At 31.0% G+C, this 22134-nt stretch overlaps 1 non-coding gene across 1 annotated transcript; it reads left to right on the top strand.

Annotated features, from left to right (window-relative positions):
* The first annotated feature begins 9418 nt into the window (after positions 1 to 9418).
* On the top strand, positions 9419 to 9537 carry LOC130666181 (5S ribosomal RNA). The gene has a single exon (XR_008989622.1). It is a non-coding gene; the product is annotated as a 5S ribosomal RNA (ribosomal RNA).
* The last annotated feature ends 12597 nt before the right edge of the window (positions 9538 to 22134 follow it).

Raw genomic sequence — 22134 nt, 5'->3', positions numbered from 1 at the left:
GAAAATGGTATAAATTTCATTGTATTTGAAAATACACATCTAGTATTTATGGATGTTTGTCTACTGTCACGCTGGGAGTATCCGCTGCGACCATAGACCGTGGGTACAACTTAGCGTTCGAACGGGATAGCCACATCTGGAACGTCTTAACTCTCTCCTCGCAGGAGATTTTTTTTACATAAACATTTCTCTCAGTGAAAGAAATGTTTCACGATAATTTCGTCGTTTTCCAAACTAATATATATTCTAGATTTTTCCAACGGAAAAGTTCTCGGGTATCAGTTCACCCGGAATACATCAGCATATACACCAATGGGTTAAAAACAAAGATTAGGGTAGCAGCAGCTCCCATCTGCTCAGAAAAAACAATTATCGGTAAGTGCAGCGATAATCAAACAGGAACCCATATCAGCAGTGAAAATTCAAGTAATCAAAATGGATATCAGGAAGGCCACAAGAGAAGCTTACAAAATTACAGCCATTTGTGCAGGCTCCCGATTTACCTGCGAAAGGACTTGAGGGAACTAGTAGCCCCAAGGACTCCATCAGAATGACAAGCTGTCATCCGCTCGTTCATTCCCTGATAGATTTTCTACTCTCCGAGCTGTGAGACACTCTGATTATTCAAGCCAAATCAAAGATGAAGAACAGCCCCGGTAAAAAAAATACAGCAGTGAATAGCACGTGGCCCAAACTCTCTAAAATCGAATTAGTAAAAATCACGTGACAATCACTATTTGGCAGTGAAAGGTCGCTTATCACCAGTGAAAAGTATACCACTATTTGGATTAATGACATACTTTTCACTAGTAAACAGTAGATAGTCACTATTTTCACTATTTCAAATGTAAGAGCGTAGGGACGATAGCCAAAAAGGAGTAATAAAAAAAAATTAGCCAGTTCATTTTTAGCCAGCTTATATTTTTGCTGCAACGAGATTTATTAGAATTATAGAAAGCATGTATTGAGGAACTCACTGCTCATTGCTTATTCTATGAACTGACCGGGATGGAGAAATCTACAATCGTTTACAGATTATAACTGATAATTAATTGAGTGCCTTGTTACTGATCATGGAAATGGAAGTAATAGTTAGTTCTGTAGAATATAAAAATAGCCATCGAAACCATCACAAACTCGATAGTAACTTACCTTCCATTTCTTTAAGCTATGACCTGTTTGCAGTAAAATCCTTATTATATTATTCAAGCTCGCGGCATGCACCGCTCATGATTATTACAAACTTTATCGGACAGTTGATCCCTGGGTCACTCTTATAAAATGAGATGCTCGCAATAAACTGAAAGCCGTAAATTGCTATAAAAACGCAAATCCGTTTATATTGAATAGGATAAAAATATTTTCTTTTTTATCGATCACTGTTTTGGTAGATTTCATACTATCCTCAATGGTATCGCGTATGTAATACTTAGCAACTACAGGTAAAATCATGTATTGTGTTAGTCTTAAGGTGGATAAATACTCCACCTCAACTTATTCAAGTAACTAATATTGTTAATGACTTTTTACACGACGTTAAAAAAAAATATCGATAGTTAATGTATAACAGAACTAATTATAATTAAAAGTAGTCAAATCTCGAATTGCGTTGTCGATACTTTGTCAACGGCCATATCATGCTGAATTCACCAGTTCTCGTCTAAGTATAGACGATGATATTATATATCTAAATAATTAAAAAATGGCAAATGAGAATTTTTTTTTTTGCCGATCTCTGCTTTCATTTTCAAAAAACAAAAAAAAATATTTTTTACATGCAATTTGAATGAGAAAATGAATATTCGTTGAGCTCTTAGTAGAATTGAAATTCCGAGCTGCTCTTTTGGGAGGATTTTTTTTATACCTAAGACTAACTTTTGAGACCATAAGACTTAAAAAAAAAAATGTTTATTTTGAAACACCCTCATATATATTGAGACAAATCGCTTGTTCTCTTTGCGATTTTCACCAGCAGCCACCAGAATTCGCGGGTTGAACCCTGGCTTAGGCTGGCCTCTACGAAATTTTTATTTTACCAGAACAGAACAATGAGCTAGGATTCTTGCAAAGCAAAGACCCGCACTTATTCAAACACACCAACGTATGTAGAAACTCACAAACATACCTCACGGCTTATGACTTATAAATTATTTTCTTATTGATAATCGGATTATTATTTGTAATGTCATTAATAATACTTTTATTTATTTACTGAAGAATTTTACTAATAAAATAAGATATAAATAGGATGAAAGATAGTAAATATAGTGGAAGGATTAATTATAACAATAAAAATTTATTATGTAACTGAAAATAGATTTCAAAAATATTACTATTTTAAATTTCAGATTTGAGTGTAATATAAATTAAAAATACAGTAATTGATTTATTTGACCCCTCGAAAGTATCGACCCTACTCCAATTGGTTGGAAATACCTCCACGGCCAAGTTGTGGATATTTTTTACTGTATGATAATGTAACGGATAATAGTGATTGATTAGACTAAACTTTATCAATAACTATAACGAAAAATATTAAAGCAAGTAAATTGGCTGTAATGATATTGAGTAATTGGTACGAATTATAATAAGACTACTTCTGTACGCTAAATGATTCAGGATCGGAGTGATTGACCGAAAATTCAGGGCATAGGATAAATACTCCACCTCAACTTATTCAAATAACTAATATTGTTAATGACTTTTTACACGACGTTAAAAAAATATCGATAGTTAATGTATAATAGAACTAATTACAATTGAAAGTAGTCAAATATCGAATTGCGTTGTCCATACTTTGTCAACGGCCATATCATGCTGAATTCACCAGTTCTCGTCAAGCAATGTGCCAATTATATACCACGTTGATCGAAAAAAACAACAACTAGCGATAATGTACGATCCTGAAGAAATTGCAAATGAAGCTAGTCCACTTTGGCGCTACAATAAAGCACTCCCCAAGAGGGACAAGGAAGACAGACATAGGGAAAATACCAAAAAATACACTTGGCTTATAGAAGGAGCTGCCACAGAGTAGAATGCTAGTCATTTAGTTATTTAAGCTGTAAATATGTAAATATGTAAACATTTAAATTATTGACTAGTTCTAAGTATTTTATCGGCGCAAATCAGACGCCACGTATGAAGCATCAGATTGGAGTTTTATCCCCTTTTCTCCAATGTCATACACTATAAATAAATAGAAAAAAAATTCTATAAAACTAATAACAAGAGATATTTTTATACTAATGTATCCATTCTAAATTCTTGCGAACTACGCAATGCGTGCCGATATGGCCTTTTTGTAATCCTCTACGCTCAAAGCAAAAAAAACATACATTTTGTTTATTCGTGTAACAAAAATTTCTGTAACATTTTTTTTTATGGGTTAAATAAACAATTAAAAATAAAAAAATGAAATCACCATTTCTCGTCTGAGTTCGAGTCCGTCTCACGTTCCAAACGTATCGGCTCTGTGTTTTTTAATTGCTTTTCAATTAAAACAATTCAAAAACATATATAAATAATAACTCAAAACAAACCTTGAAAATTATTAATTGCTTGTGAATAATTTTATTAATAAAATATCACCAACTTACATAAATACACACAATTACTGGAATAAGTGGTACACCTAACCTCACAGGAGATTCACAAATGCCATCGGCAGTGGATCTCACAACAATAATTACCAAAGCCACTAAAAGGAAATATAATGCAAATGAAATGGCGACTTCTGAAGATAATATGAATAAAAAAGCTTATAATGTAAGCATTCCACTGTCAAACAGATTTGATCCACTATCACAAATTGATGAAGAAATGGAAGGGGACATCATACATGATAATAATGCGAATACCAGCAAAACAAATCCCACAGCCACTACAGCAAGAAAAGAGAAAAAACCTCCACCAATTGTTATCCATGGTAAGATTACTGATCATGCAAATATATTAGAAGTCCTGAAGTGTCTAACCAAAGAAAAATTTTATATTAAATATCATCAACACCAATCAGAAATTTTTACCACGTCGATAGCTGATTACAAAAACTTACTAGAGCATCTAAAGAGCATACATATTAAATTTCATACATACACACTTAAAACCGACAAAAAGAAAACCTTAGTCATCAAAGGCTTGCATGAGCAAACGGTCCCTAGAGATATAATGACTGAACTCAATGAAATTGGCTTCGAAGCTACGCAAGTTAGTTTGATGAAAGGCACAAAAAACCCAATTTTCATGGTAGCTGTGCCTGCTGACACCCATCTAACACATATCAAACACAAAGTACAGCTATTATGTAGTACCAAGGTTATGTGGGAAAACTATGAAACCAAAAGAAGAGTATCACAATGTCACCGTTGCCAAGAATGGGGACATGCTACATCCAACTGCTTTGCTGAACCAGTATGTCTGAAATGTGGACAAGAACATCTTACAAAAGATTGCCAAAAACCCAAAGAGGAACCAGCAAAATGTGCTAACTGTGCGGGTAATCATCCTGCAAATGCCACAATTTGTGAGTCATACCGCAAAAGGCTTCAGCAAATTACAGAAAGATCAAGTAAGACAAAACAAAAACCTACACAATCAAGAACAAAAGACTACAGTGATATACCAAACTTAACTAGTCAACAGCAGTTTCCACTACTTAGAGTCAACAACAATGCACCACCCTCAAACTACTGGTTCAACAGTGATAATCAGCAAGGTAACACAAGTAATAGGTTAAGTACTCAAAAATTTAATACCTATAATAACAATGTAAGTAGTGAAATGGCTGAGCTCATAGAACTAACTAATGTCATTAAAAATATTAATGAACTTTGTGATATCAAAAAAATGCTAGAACTAGCAAAAGAACTCAAAATGAATCTACAAAACTGTACAACACAAATAGAAAAATTCAAGGCATTTGCAGAATTTACAACTAAACTAGAAACACCATGAGTAATTTAAAAATTTGTAGTTGGAACGCAAACGGGTTAAAAAACAAGCTAGGAGAAGTTATCGAATTTATTAATAGACACAAAATCGATATATTTTTAATAAATGAAACCAGATTGTGCGATAAGGATAAACTCAAAGTTAGAAATTATACTTGTATACGTAAAGATAAAGGATACACAGCAGGTGGAGTTGCAATGTTAATTAAGAAAGATTTAGCCTATAAAGAAATGAAATTAGATAGAAGTATTACTATTGAATGCTTATGCATCAGGCTTGCAAGCAACATCTGTATAATAGCTGCCTATAATAGTCCAGCTAACCAATTTACAAACCAAGATCTAGATAAGATCCTAGGCATAGGTGATAAAGTTATATTAATTGGGGATCTTAACGCTAGGCACCTTAGCTGGAATAATCATATTAACAATAACAGAGGGACGACGCTGTTTAATTATACACTTAAAAATAATTGTAACATAATTTTCACAGATGAACCAACACACTATCCGACCAATAACCATACGCCTACTACAATAGATATCGCCATAAATAAAAATGTCAGCCATGTTTCAGATCTGCAAGTACTACATGAGCTTAACTCTGATCACACACCTGTAGTTCTGAATATAGGATCTCAGCAAAGAAACACTGCTCGTAAGACAGCTTTTAATTATAAAAAAGCTGACTGGATCAAATTCAGAAAATACCTGGACCAGAAAATTATTCTTACATCCAAGATGGAGACAACAGACGACCTCGATCAAGAAGTGCTAAAATTTACCAACAACATACAAAGCAGCATGGGAAAAACAATAGAAAAAACTACTTTTAAGGAAATACAAGATAAACTACCTGACAGCATACTGCAAATGATAAAACAAAGAAATCATTTAAGAAAAATCTGGCAACGTTCGAGGCAGAAGAAAGATAAAGTAGAAGTGACTGAACTTACTCATGAAATTAGAACAGCAATTATCAATCACAAGAATAAGGAATGGTCTAGTAAGCTAGAAAAACTAAATCCATATGATAATTCTCTATGGAGAATGACAAAAATTCTGAAGATGGAAGACAATAACATTCCGTCTCTGATAAAAGATGGAGTTGAGGCTTATACGGACTACGATAAAGCTAATATGCTAGCTGATCAAGATAGCATAATCGAGCAAGTCAAGGAATATCTAGACAAGACCAGAAACGAAGACTGGGACCAATATATTACATCACCCAGAGAAATTTTAACTATTATCAAAAAGTTACCGTCAAAAAAAGCCCCGGGACAGGACACTATCCAAAACATAGTCCTTAAAAATATATCTCGCAAGGCACTAGTACAGCTTACATATATAATAAATAACTTTTTCAAACTATCCTATTTCTCAAAACACTGAAAAATTGGACAAATAGTACCTATTAAAAAACCTGGCAAAATTAGCACTGAACCAAGTAGTCATCGGCCCATTAGTCTCCTTCCTACAATGAGTAAAGTCTGTGAAAAAGTCATTCTTAAGAGGCTTGTACAATATGAAGAAAAAAATCACATCATAGTAGATCACCAGTTTGGATTTAGAAATAAACACAACACAGTGCAACAGGTAACGAGAATTGTTAATGACATTTCCGTAAGCTTCAATAAAAAACTAGTTACCACCATGCTCTTACTGGACATAGAGAAAGCTTTTGATAGAGTGTGGATAGATGGCTTAATATATAAAATGATAAAATATAATTACCCAGCAACATTTATTGCACTTATACATTCCTACCTAACCAATAGATATTTCATCGTTACTGTCAATAATACACTATCTACAAGAAGATCAATCAAGGCAGGAGTTCCGCAAGGTTCAGTTATTGGACCCAAGCTCTTTAATATCTATCTCAATGATATTCCTACATTCCCAAAAACGAGCACAGCTCTATTTGCGGATGATACAGCTATCTATGCACACTCTTTTAGTGCAATAACCGCAGCAAAGCAAGTACAAATACACTTAAACATACTTGAAAAATTTTATTCTAAATGGAAAATCTCACTAAATGCAACAAAGACTGAAGTAATAGTTTTCGCTAAAAAAACCAAAGACATAAAAATCATCCAACCAATAAAAGTGTATAATCATAGCATCATTACTCCGGTAAATGCAGTTAAATATCTAGGTGTCCACTTGGATCCTAAACTGCTATATCACAACCACATCAAACAAACCATCAGAAAAGCCTTCAGCGTGCAGAAAAAAATAGACCCTTTGATGGTCAAGGGATCAAAAATATCAATCAAAAATAAAAAACTAATCTACACAATGTTAATTAGACCAATCCTAACGTATGCAGCTCCAGTGTGGTGTGGCGCGTCCACAACCAACATGATGCTCCTTCAAAGATACCAAAATAAGTGCCTTAGGCTAATCTTGTCAGCTGATAGATATACCAAAATATTGGAAATGCATGAGACTGCGGAAGTACCTTATATTAAAGATTATATTTATAAGCTAGCAAACAATTTCTATGAGCAACAACTGCAGATTAATAACTTAACAAAAAATATTACGAATATAAGGAAGCACAATTTACCAAACACCTTCAAACATAAACTACCATATCAAAAACTTGAAATATTTAATAAGCAACTATAAACGTCAAAATTAAATTAACTATAAAACAAACTCATAAGTAATTAACAGACATATTGGTCTGGTGTAATCTTCAAGCACAGGTTTTTTCATTAATTTTCCTGTAAAACAAGCCAATTATCAGTGCCTAGTGCCAAAATACCGTATATGGGTCACGTTATAATTAAAAATTAAATAAGAATAAGAACATATCTTAATATAAAACATAATATTAGATTAAGCTTAATTTAAGCAGGAGCTACATGTAATTTAGTGAATAAGTGCAATATATTTTTGTATATATAGGATTATTTAATGAAATATATATTTATAAAAAAAAAAAAAAAAAGTTCTCGTCTGATCACTGAAGTTAAGCAGCATTGAGCGTGGTTAGTACTTGGATGGGTGACCGCTTGGGAACACCACGTGCTGTTGGCATTTCTTTTTTTTATTTTTGTATTTGCTTAAAACTGAATTTATTTTCTTTGTGTTAATTGAAAAATAAATTTTTTTTTTTTTTTTTTTTTTTTTTCGAAGTTGCAATTTTCAATTAAATCACATCCCATAAGGCGACCATTGAACAATATTATTTTAACAAAAATTCAAGAAATAATATTAGTCCAGTCGGCAAGTGATTTAAATGGCGGTCCTAGTAGATTAAGCGAGTCGGAGACCGATTTTGACGATTTTTTTTTTGATTCCGCACTAAAAAAGGATTTCCAAAAAAGTTGAACAGGTTTCCCGTGTTGCTTTTGATTATTTAAATATTTAAAAATTAGTACTTAGTTAACTTTCAAATATCTCGGAAACTATAGAGAAATCGGGAAAAAAAATTAAGAATAAAATGTAGAGAAATAATCAAAGAAAAAAATGAGACCAATCCGAAGTCTATACGACTAATAGTTTACGAGATATGATTTTTTTAATGCAAATTAATTTTTCGCCGCGCGCGCGGGAGTAAACAATTACCTGGAACTTTTTGAAAAATGCATAAATTAATAAAAATTTTTTTCTAATTCATAGTTCTTACAATTCAAACCGATAAACGAAAAGTTTCAAATCGAAAAAATAATTTTTTCGATTTTTTACATTAAAAAAACCATTTTTTGATTTTTTAAATCCAAAAACCAAAAAATGGTTTTTTTAATGTAAAAAATCGAAAAAATTATTTTTTCGATTTGAAACTTTTCGTTTATCGGCTTGAATTGTAAGAACTACGAATTAGAAAAAAATTTTTATTAATTTATGCATTTTTCAAAAAGTTCCAGGTAATTGTTTACTCCCGCGCGCGCGGCGAAAAATTAATTTGCATTAAAAAAATCATATCTCGTAAACTATTAGTCGTATAGACTTCGGATTGGTCTCATTTTTTTCTTTGATTATTTCTCTACATTTAATTCTTAATTTTTTTTCCCGATTTCTCTATAGTTTCCGAGATATTTGAAAGTTAACTAAGTACTAATTTTTAAATATTTAAATAATCAAAAGCAACACGGGAAACCTGTTCAACTTTTTTGGAAATCCTTTTTTAGTGCGGAATCAAAAAAAAAATCGTCAAAATCGGTCTCCGCCTCGCTTAATCTACTAGGACCGCCATTTAAATCACTTGCCGACTGGACTATATGTTTTGTCACTCGACATATGTAGAGAATTTGTATAGTTTGAGGTTTAATTGAAGAAACGACTGTCTTTCATATACATTAATTTTTTGAGTAGTTATTGATAAACAAAAAAATCATGTATCTGAAGATCGGATAGTTTTTTCGCGCAACTAAAATAAAAAACTAATGTATCATCGAACTAATTATAATTAAAAGTAGTCAAATCTCGAATTGCGTTGTCCATACTTTGTCAACGGCCATATCATGCTGAATTCACCAGTTCTCGTCTGATCACTGAAGTTAAGCAGCATTGAGCGTGGTTAGTACTTGGATGGGTGACCGCTTGGGAACACCACGTGCTGTTGGCATTTCTTTTTTTTATTTTTGTATTTGCTAAAAACTAAATTTATTTTCTTTGTGTTAATTGAAAAATAATTTTTTTTTTTTTTTTTTTTTTCGAAGTTGCAATTTTCAATTAAATCACATCTCATAAGGCGACCATTGAACAATATTATTTTAACAAAAATTCAAGAAATAATGTTTTGTCACTCGAAATATGTAGAGAATTTGTATAGTTTGAGAATTAATTGAAGAAACGACTGTCTTTCATATACATTAATTTTTTGAGTAGTTATTGATAAACAAAAAAATCATGTATCTGAAGATCGGATAGTTTTTTCGCGCAACTAAAATAAAAAACTAATGTATCATCGAACTAATTATAATTAAGAGTAGTCAAATCTCGAATTGTGTTGTCCGTATTTTGTCAACGGCCATATCATGCTGAATTCACCAGTTTTCGTATTATCCTTTCATGTTACTCATCCGTTAGACAGTATATGGGCCCTTGACACCTATGAAGAAGGTCATAGACTGAATTATAGAAAAACAGACTGGAAAAAATTTCAAAAAACACTAAACAAATTACACAACATAAAAATACCCAAAGATAAAAATCTAAACAGCGAAGAAATAGATAAGTACCTAGACATCATTGAAACGGAAATAAAAGAAGCAATAGAATTAGTAGTACTAAGAATAAAAAAAAAAAAATAGCACGGAATGTTATAAAAATAGAAACATTAAAAGCCTGGAAAAATGGAAAAGTTCACTTATTACAAGTATAAATAAAATCTATCGTAAATTTAATCCTATTAACAATGCACACCTACAAGACTTGAAAGACCAACTACAGGGGGTCAAGTACCTTCTAAAGCAGGAGTATAAAAAATCCATTAATAAATATCGGATGGAAAAAATAAAAAATATTCCTAAAAACTCTGAAAACATGTTCTCTATGGTAAACGAAATTTTTCGCCCCAATGGCAAAATAGAAACCGCAACCCTTGAAATAGACGAGACCAGACGACACATACTAGACAAAGTCGAAGACAAGACCCAATATAGTAAAACTAACGATAAAAAATATCTCATAGAGGACCCCCTAGACAAACTTAACGTATTAGCAAGACATTTTACTAGTATCCATAAACAAAACGACGAGCTATGTACAAAAGGACTAAAGAATATAGTAATAGAAAAAACAAATATATTCAAAAATATAATCAAAAATGACGAAATAAATGAAACAACCTCAATAACTTGGAGAGATATAAACCTTGCATCTGAACCTATCGAAAAACCTAATTACTTTATTAGTTTTACAGAATTAGGTAAACTTTTCAGAAAGATGAACAATAAAAAATCATCTGGGACCGATAAAATACCCAATATAGTACTTCAAAACCTTCCTATAAGCATCATCATTAACTACTGTACTTCATTTAATAACGCCCTGAACCAAATGTACTTTCCATCTAAATGGAAAAAGGCAGATGTGATCGCTATCAAAAAACCAGGTAAAGCTGAAAATGACCCAGCTAGTTGTAGACCCATAAGCCTACTACCTAATATTAGTAAAGTATATGAAATACTTATATGTAAGGCAATAACCAAATACTGTAAAGATAACAAAATTATACCAGACCACCAGTTCGGATTCCAACAAAAACTCTCGACAATTCATGCGATCACAAAATTTACTTCCGATATTTGTGAAGCTTTAAATAACGACGAATGTGTCGGAGCTTGCTTAATTGACTATGAAAAGGCATTCGACACTGTGTGGATTAGAGGCCTAATCTTCAGACTGTCAAATCACTTTAAATTTCCTACCTACTTAATGAAATTAATATGGAACATGATCGACAAAAGACAATTCTAAACAACTGACGGACAATACAAATCGGAAGAAATATTTACTTTGCCAAACGGACTTCAACAAGGGACAGTATTCTCACCCCTATTGTTTAACATCTACAATAGTAAGGCCTTGTCATTAAGTGACATAAATAAGACGACAACAAACGAAACAGGTAATACGAACGAAATTGACCGAACTCCACGGAAAAAAAACTTACTAACGCAGACAAAAAACAAACAATTACTAGAGCCATAGCATTTGCTGATGATCTCGTAATATACGTTAGAGGTAAACACTTAAAAACAATACAAGAAAAGTTACAAACAACCTTTGACTTATTACAACAATATAGTAACAACTGGAAACTTAAAATAAATAATCTCAAATGTGAAACTATTCTTTTTAGGCCCAAAATAAAATTAGCTTCAAAAGAAATAAAAAGAAATTGGAAAGATTTTTCAATAAATTCAAACAATGTCTCAATTCCACATAAACAGTCAGTGAGATACTTAGGCATTCAAATAGATCAACATCTCAGATACAAACAACACATTAACACCCAACTAAACAAAGCAAAAAAAGCTTTCTTGAAATGAAATAGAATGTTCTACAACAAACATTTAAACAAACGCATAAAAATAACTTGTTATCAAGCACTAATGAGACCTTTACTAACATACGAAGCACCAATCTGGTTCAATCAAAACGCTACAACGATAGAAAAAATAAGATCTTTTGAACGCAGATGCATGAGAACATGCTTAAAAATATACAGATCCGAAAAATCTAACTATCAACACCTTATAAGCAACCAAATTTTGTACAACAAAGCTAATATCCCTCGAATAGATTCACACATATTAAAGTTAACTAGAAACCACTGGGCTCAGACATCACTAATTAAAACAAATTTAAATATAAATAAATCTCTAACTCCTAATTAAAAGCACATACAAAAATTACTCCAACGGGATATGTCCCCCCGAAGCGTTTTTCTACCTGGACCGAATTAAATATTTACAAGACAGTAACAATATACCTACAATATACTATCATTTTAGAAACAAATATCAGACGGCAATTACGTACGAACCAAACCTGAATACGTCAATGGCTAATACACAGTGGCGATTTGATATGACACTCCTCGCAAGGGATAAAAATGATATTCATCGAAATAACAAAAACAATACTGGTGGCTGGAATAATTTTGTTCTCAACCGACTGCTTCCCTATTTATATACGTGTATATTAGGGTGGTCCTTATTTTGGACATTTTCGAACTGTTATGCTCCCAGAGGCTTGTGTGGTTCGAAATAAATAAAAAAAAATATCCTCAAAGTTTCAGGTCTCTATCTCAATTTTAACCCGTGCCGCACAGCGATGTAAGTTTCCCATTTAAATAACACGGGGTTTTTGGCATTGAACGATTGAATTTTTATTCCGGCTAAAGTAATTGTTCGAAAAATTTGAAACTCTGTAGACTTTATCCTCATATTAGCAGCTACTCCTCAGAATTTTTACAGATTTTCAGCTACTATAATTTTGGGGGTACAGCATGATGAAAAGAAACAAAAAAAAATTTTTTTATTTCTATCTAAAATTTTTATTAAAAAACATATCAAATCACCCTGCATCCTTTTCATAAGTTCTTCCTTTTTTTCATTCTCACACCCAAGTGGGTGAACGGCATATCTTTGTTGCACTAATACAGTAATCAGGAGAATTTTTTTTCAATTACAACAGAAAAAATTCCCTTAAAGTTTAAGCTCTTAATTCTAACGGGAAGAGTTACCGCAAAATTTTTTTTGTGATTTTTTCAAGAAATATTTTTGTTTATGTTATTTGACAATGTGTCTTTTTCAAAAATACATAATGCATTCAATTGATATCTGAGATCGGTATATCAATGCCACTAATCATATTATGTCTCAGTTTAACAGTTGATAAATATTATCAATAAATTAAATTTCTTTCAATATTTGCTTAAATAAGTTGGTCACCTTCAAGTTTATTATTTGTTTTAAGCAATAAATAATAAACAAAAGGTGGATAGTTTTGTGCATTATAATATCAAAATAATTATTTGTTTACAATTTCCTAACTATAATGAATTATTAATAAAATAGATTTCTTTTATAAATAAATATAATAAACTTAAAAAATCACAAAAACAAAATTTGCGACACGTGGTTCTGTTGGAATTAAGAGCTCAAACTTTAAGGGAATTTTTTTCTGCCGTCATTGAAACCGTTTGTGAGGTAATCGTAATAAATTTAAAAAATCCTTTTAACGAACACTTTACTGCACACTAATGCAAAGTTCCTGATTACTGTATTAAACCAACAAAGATATACCGTTCACCCACTTAGGTGTGAGAATGAAAAAAAGTAAGAACTTCTGATAAGGATGCAGACTGATTTGATATGTTATTTGAAAAAAATTTTAGCTAAAAATAAAAAAAATAATTTTTTTCTTTTTTTTCATCATGCTGGACCCCCAAAATTATAGTAGCTGAAAATCTGTAAAAATTCTGAGGAGTAGCTGCTAATATGAGGATAAAGTCTACAGAGTTTCAAATTTTTCGAACAATTACTTTAGCCGGAATAAAAATTTAATCGTTCAATGCCAAAAACCCCGTGTTATTTAAATGGGAAACTTACATCGCTGTGCGGCACGGGTTAAAATTGAGATAGAGACCTGAAACTTTGAGGATATTTTTTTTTATTTATTTCGAACCACATAAGCCTCTGGGAGCATAAAAATTCAAAAATGTCCAAAATAAGGACCACCCTAGTGTATATAGTTAGTTATAATAATTAGTTTTAAGGCCTAGTTTGTAAGCAAAAATTGGATGGGTGACCGCTTGGGAACACCACGTGCTGTTGGTATTTCTTTTTTTTATTTTTGTATTTGCTAAAAACTGAATTTATTTTCTTTGTGTTGATTGGAAAATAAATTTTTTTTTTTTTTTTTTCGAAGTTGCAATTTTCAATTAAATCACATCCAATAAGGCGACAATATTAATGAACAATATTATTTTTACAAAAATTCAAGAAAAAATATATTTTATCACTCGACATATGTGGAGAATTTGTTCAGAATTTTTCATCCTAGCATTAACATTTGCACATAAGTTAATTGTCATTATAATATAAACAGGGTATCGAAAATGACCACTCAAGAATATTGTTCGAAACTGAGTGCATGACGTTGCTTCTTAGGTAACTGTGAATGTTGTTTTATACTTGTTGTTTAATATTTACTATAAAATCAGAGTAATTAAGAAACATGTATCAGAAACCCGAAAATAATTTAGTGTACAGCTAACATTACGAATATTATAATGGTTATAGAAGTAATTTGATGAGAATTATTTGGAGTACAAAGATTACGAAAATTTTCATTTGATTTGATGCATATCAACAAATATTTAATTCCACTTCTTGCATTGTCATATTCAATCCCACTTCCAGTTTAGTTCTTTATTATGTGTTAACGTTCAATAACTATGAAAATCATTACAAAAATCTGATAACCGGTAGACTCTGCGGACCAGCACTGAAACTTCCTGCTGTTTACAAGCTCAAAGATCACGAAAACATTATTGACAATACATGGTCAAACTCTTTAAGCTCGACAATATATATCTTCAAGTACTTTCATATCGAGCTGAAAAAAAAGTTAGTTTTCGTATAAATCTCCGAAAATTCGAAAGACTGAAAACCATCAATGAGGATCGTTTTTCAATGTTATACTCACGATTAAGCTTGGTAAATTTAACGTTTTTCGAAAGATTATAATTAAAATGACAAAGGAAAATGTTGCGTGAACTTAGAATGAAACCAGCAAAACAAAATATAAATAATAAAAAAAAATCTGTCTATCGGTTGACCCTGCGGGTCAGCCCCAAAACTCCGCGCTATTTTCGAGCTCCTCGAGCTCGAAAACATTGTTGTGGATACATTTTCGAGCTCTTCGAGCTTGAAAATACTTTTGTGTGCAATTGTTTTCGAATAAAACCGATTTAAGCATTTCTTTCTCCCACGATATCTCAGAAACGAATTGACTGATTTCGATGGTTGAGGTGGCAATCGGCGTATTTTATTGAGTTCTAGAGCTGGTAAAATTTTGAAATTGTTTGGTTCAGTTGTTTCGAAGATATTCGCAAAAAACCGTTTTTTACCATTTCTTTCTCCCGCGATAACTCTCGAACGAATACTCCGATTGAGATGGCTAAGGCGGCAGTCGACGCGTTTTATCAAGTTCTAGAGTTGATTAGATTTTGAAGTTGATCGTATAAGTCGTTTCTGAGAAATCAATAAAAAACTAAAAAAAAAAAAATTTTTTTTTTGTAATTCGCCAATATTTTCGATTCTACTTGATCAAATGATCTGAAATTTTTAGAAAAGTTGATGGCCAACAAGCTCTTTCGATTGCCGCCTTAACCATCCAAATCGGTTCATTAGTTAAAAAGTTATAGACCGGTCACACACATACATACACACATACATACACACATACATACACACATACATACACACATACATACATACAGACACTCGGACATCATTCTGAAAATAGTCAGAATAGCTTTCTAGGACCTCAAAACGTCGACATCTGATAAAATTTCAATTTTCGCAAATCGGGGTGAAAACAATAACTTCCCAATTTTTCGAAAATCGTCGATTTTCTTAGCGGGAAATTAAAAAAAGTTAAAACATTGATTTTTCTAGTTTTTGTTCATGATAATATTTAACGCAACTAGCCAATTGCAATTAATTATTAGATAAACAAAATTTTTTTTCAATTCTTTCAGCCACGAAATTTGATGATCGATTAACCCTTCGTCACTCGCTCAATGAGCGCGGTGCCGCCTTTTTTACAATTATGCAATTTTCTCATAATTACGGTGACGGATGACGTCGAAAAAATTAGAATGCTTGAATTAGACATTCTAAAAGAATTTCTAGCATTAGCCGCTCCTAAGAAATAAATTATTTTGTTAAAAAAAAATATTTTCATGCGAAAGAAATTGAAAAGCGGCGTGACGCCGCCCAGTGCGAGTTAGTAACCGGTAAATGTCCGCTGCGCGCTGCTGCCAACTTGTGTGTGGTAATATTCTCTTGTACGATATAGATATATAAATATTTAGGTTTGACATTTAGGTATTCTCTCTTAATAGAGATACATTTTTTATTAATAATTAAGAATCATTCTACGCATAATAAGTATTTTGTCACAAACAAAAATATGTTATTTAAATATTAATTATTATATTTACAAATATATATTTATATTATATGTAATTTGTGTATAATATTCAAGAAGAATTTCGAGGTTATAACCACAACAGGTAATCGAATTTTATTTTATTTTTAATTAATTTTGAGTTAAAATAATGAAAAAATTAAAGAAAAATAATTATAGAATTAATAATATTAACAATAATAATAATAATAATATCAACAATAAATCATTTATTAAAATACATTTGAGTAATAATTTTATGAGCAAGCGATTTTTTTAATAAAATTGTTTTTAAAAAAAATTTAGATATCTTTTTTATTGTTATTATTATTAGTAGTATTGAATACTTATTTGAATTCTTTAATAAAAATCGTTAAATAAAAAAAAAGATTTGATAAGAGTATAATATTTTCTAAGATTGAAAAATAATAAATGATCTCAAGTGTGTTGAATAAAACGTACAACGTTATTTTTTTAATAATACTGGTGTTATAAAAAATTTAATTTTAATTGAAACGGAGTAATTCCTAATAAAAAAAATTAAAAACAAAATGGAAAATCTATCTTTTATTCTTTAATTTCGATAAATTAATTATTAAAAAAAATTTCATTTAGATTATTTTTTATATAGATTTAGCAATCTGAAAAATGTGGCAACAGCGCGCTTGATTTAACACGGCGGCGCAGCGCTCACCGCGCGAGTGACGAAGGATGAAAAAGTGATGCGGGTGACGAAGGGTTAATCCGGCTTAGATGGTGGAGGCACACAGTAAAAAATATTGTGTAAAATCAACACAGTTTGTGTGTTAAAAACGGTTGACACAAAATTTGTGTTGAAATTTCGACACAAACTTTGTGTAACCCCTTTTTAACACAAAGATTATGTTAAAATATCGCCACAAGAGGGCGCAAAGAATCCACAGTAACACACAAAATGTGTTAATAAAGAGTGTATAACACATTTTTTATGTTACAAAAAGTGACACAAACTTTGTGTTAGTTTAACACAAACCGTTTTCGACACAAATACACAATATTTTTTACTGTGCACCTTTCGATGCAGAATATAAAGCTTTAGAGCTAATGAGAATCTAAAATAGATGAATTAACTAGTTTTCAAAATATTTAAGAAGACCAAAAATCACTGAAATGTCATGCATATATTCTTTACATTTCGGTGAAGTCACTGAAACGTTTAGTGTACGTCCAGAATATTTAATTGAGTTAACAAAAATACTTTTTTCCCGTTCTTTGTTTCTTTTCGGTAACGTTGAATAAATTTTAACTGTTCTCAAGACACATTCATACACGTGCAAACACACACACAGTAAAAAATATTGTGTATTTGTGTCGAAAACGGTTTGTGTTAAACTAACACAAAGTTTGTGTCACTTTTTGTAACATAAAAAATGTGTTATACACTCTTTATTAACACATTTTGTGTGTTACTGTGGATTCTTTGCGCCCTCTTGTGGCGATATTTTAACATAATCTTTGTGTTAAAAAGGGGTTACACAAAGTTTGTGTCGAAATTTCAACACAAATTTTGTGTCAACCGTTTTTAACACACAAACTGTGTTGATTTTACACAATATTTTTTACTGTGCACACACACACACACACACACACACACACACACACTAGGGTGGGCCAGAAAAAAGAACTAATTTTTTTTTATTTAGTTACCATGAAAAAATATCGTTCAAGATGAAAAAAAATTATGATAAAGTTTGAGCCCTTAATATTAATATTGAGAGATGCCACTCCGTGATTTTTGATTTCCCATTTAAATAACATAGAAGAAAAAAAAAAGTTTGCAATTTTATACCTCGGCTATGGCTCATGGTACAAATAAGCTCAGGATACATTTTCGTAGGAAATTAAAAACTCTAGAAAAAAAGTTTCTTATCATTTTTGATAAATCCATCTGCTCAAAAGTTATTGGAGCTTGAAGTCTAATTGATAGTGAATTTCGATCTTATTATTTTTACAGCAAAACGATCAGACTTATCACAAAATGTCATAAGATACACTTATCCAAAAAATTAAAGAAACAAGAAAATTTTATAAATTTTTTAGAAAAAAAAATAAATTTTTTCAAAAAAAAAATTTTTTCCGAAAAACGAAAAAAAAATAACCCCCCGAATAAAACGTAAAAAAAAAAAAGTAAAAAAATTCTTGTTTGGTTTCGTTTTTTGAAAATTTTTTTTTTTTTTCCTCTTTGCCTTACATTTACTGAATAACTAACGCAAAAATGAAAGAAAATCCGAAAAAAATTAATTTTTTCATTTTGGTAATGATTACACAAATTAAGGAACAAAACTTGTTCCTTTAATTGTTTTGTGAAACTTTGAGCAATCGGTCCGGACAAACGGTTCAATGGATCAATCTGAAAATTTCCAGGGTTTTTTGGGGTACATTAAGCTGTAAAATTACCTGGCAAAATTATTTTTTTTATCAATACTTGCAGAGTAGCGGTGAGTTGACTAAAAAAACAGAAAATGGCCATTTTTTGTGGGTTTTTTAAATGGATATCAAGGATGAAAAAAAATTTTTTTTTGAAAACATCGAAAATGGAGCTTGTAGGGAATTTATTCAAGTTTATTAAACTGCCCTTTAAATTACTGTGTGACCATAACTTGCTGAGATATGAATAACACCGGCACACAAAAAAAAATAAGTTCTCTGTACTTTTGACGGGACCGATTTATTCCCATGTATTTTGACCCGCTGAATCCGAATCCGAGGTCCGTTTAACCCGTACACCCTCAGATTTTTAGAAAACTTTAAAAAACCTCAAAAATACACAAAAATCGACCGTTTTTTTAATTTATAAATTTTTTTAACCCTAACTAAGCATGATTTTGATGTATTTCGGTCCTCCACATACTACACAGTAAAAAATATTGTGTAAAATCAACACAGTTTGTGTGTTAAAAACGGTTGACACAAAATTTGTGTTGAAATTTCGACACAAACTTTGTGTAACCCCTTTTTAACACAAAGATTATGTTAAAATATCGCCACAAGAGGGCGCAAAGAATCCACAGTAACACACAAAATGTGTTAATAAAGAGTGTATAACACATTTTTTATGTTACAAAAAGTGACACAAACTTTGTGTTAGTTTAACACAAACCGTTTTCGACACAAATACACAATATTTTTTACTGTGTAACCTGAAGTTTATTTAAAACATTAGCCATTTAAAGTCTGAGTAAATTCCAAAAAACCCCAAAAAATTGCAAAAAAGCAAAAAAATTCTTAGTGTTGTGATGAAAAAAATTTTATAGGGCTAAATAAATAATTATTTTCATGTATGTTTATCTGTCACATATAATTCTCGAACATCCATGGCTCAGACATCTCTAAAATTTTAAATAAATGGCAAAAATTCCCAAAAAATTGAAAAAAATAAAATTTAGTATAACAAAAATCATTTTTTAAATCGAAATAAATAAAAGAAATCATATTGTTCGATCTGTGATATATATATAAAAAATATTTTGGCCAGAAACATAAAAAAATTTTAATATGCTTCAAAAAATTTTTTTCATCACAACACTAAGAGTTTTTTTGCTTTTTTGCAATTTTTTGGGGTTTTTTGGAATTTACTCAAACTTTGAATGGCTAATGTTTTAAATAAACTTCAGGTTAGTATGTGGAGGACCGAAATACATAAAAATCATGCTTAGTTAGGGTTAAAAAAATTTATAAATTTAAAAAACGGTCGATTTTTGTGTATTTTTGAGGTTTTTTAAAGTTTTCTAAAAATCTGAGGGTGTACGGGTTAAACGGACCTCGGATTCGGATTCAGCGGGTCAAAATACATGGTAATAAATCGGTCCCGTCAAAAGTACAGAGAACTTGTTTTTTTTTGTGTGCCGGTGTAATCAAAGACAAAAGGATCCTTTTTCATTTAAAGGCTGATATCTCAGCAGCAAATCGTCGTATAGAGAAACAAGAAAAAGCAAATTGTAGCTGAATAAATTTCCTAAACAAGCCATCAATTCGTTTTTTTGAAAAAATTTTTCCCGGCCCCGAAGACCTAAAAAACAAAACCAAAAAATTTAGAAAAATTTTGTCTCGACCTTTTTCTTATGATTCCGCAAAAACCGTGGCTCAAAAAAATATTTTGCTGGATGATATTTAAACTAGAGATTTCAAGCTTCAATTTGCTTTTTTAATTTTTTCGATACGATCATTTTTCACGAAATTACAGCCTTCCAAAAATCTCAAAAAAATTTATAAAATTTTCTTGTTCCTTTAATTTTTTGGATAAGTGTATTTTTTCTAGATAATTTTAATCCATACAAATTATTTCGATTAAAGTTTTTTTTAATTCCGTACTGTCTTCTAGTTATTTTCATTTTAATGTCAAGCTCTTAAAGAAGTAGTGTTCTGATCGATTTCCTAAGCTTGACATTTAAATGAAAATAAATAGAAAACAGTGCGGAATTCAAAAAATTATTAAAAAAATTAATTTGTAGGGAACAAAATTGTCTAAAAAAAAGATCTTATGATGTTCTGTGATCAGTCTGATAGTTTCTCTGGAAAAATAAAAAGATCTCGAAATTTACTATAAATTTGAGTTCAAGCTCCAATAACTTTTGAACAGATGAATTTATCGAAAAAATGATTGGAGACATTTTTTGTAGAGCGTTTAATGTCCTACGAAATAATTTTTCTGAGCTTATCTGTACCATGAACTATTGCCGGGGTATAAAATTGCAAACTTGAGAATTTTTTTTTACCCTTCATGTTCATCAAATGCAGCATCAAAAATCACGAAGCGACACCTCTAAGTGTGAATATTAAGAGCTCAAATTTCACCAGAAGTTTTTTGTCATCATCTTGAACAATATTTACACGATAACTGACGAAAAAAAAATGAGTTCTTTTTTTTGGCCCACCCAAATACCCACACAAACAGATATTTCTCTGAAAATGTCAGAATTGCATCCTAGGATTTTCAAACGTCGAAATTTAAGGAATTCCTGATTTTGGAGAATCGTAGTAGAAACAACAGCTCCCCAAATTTTGGAAAATTTGCAATTATTTTTACGGCATGTTAAATATATATGTAAATTCGTCACTCTGATAAATGAAGAATGACACATTCTTCTTTCCATAGAGTTAAATAATTACTTATGAAACTAGGAAATAGAAACGTCTGATTGAGAAGAATTTCGCTTCCAAAACATTATGATGAAAATTTAATTGCATATTTAGAAAATTTCTGCTGTAACGAAGAAATAAAGTTTGAAAACTGTCATTCATTACTCTGCTATGACTATTTGATAGACTTTGGAATTGCTAATTCTTTTTCAAATATTTGGAGCTTAAAAAAGTTATCAGTGTAATTGGTAGACACTTTTTGATTACCACAACGTTTCTCTCCAAAAATTCAATGCAACATCAGCAGTTGATATTTTTGTCCCGTATTCTTGAGGTCTGTATAATTAGAAACAATTACCATTACAAAAAAAAATCATTCATTGTAGAGTTAAGA

The sequence above is a fragment of the Microplitis mediator genome, chromosome 3 (assembly GCF_029852145.1).
Source record: "Microplitis mediator isolate UGA2020A chromosome 3, iyMicMedi2.1, whole genome shotgun sequence".
In the NCBI taxonomy this organism is placed as follows: Eukaryota; Metazoa; Arthropoda; class Insecta; order Hymenoptera; family Braconidae; genus Microplitis; species Microplitis mediator.
Note: the sequence above shows the minus strand (reverse complement) of the source record. Positions and strands in the feature narration are given on the sequence as shown.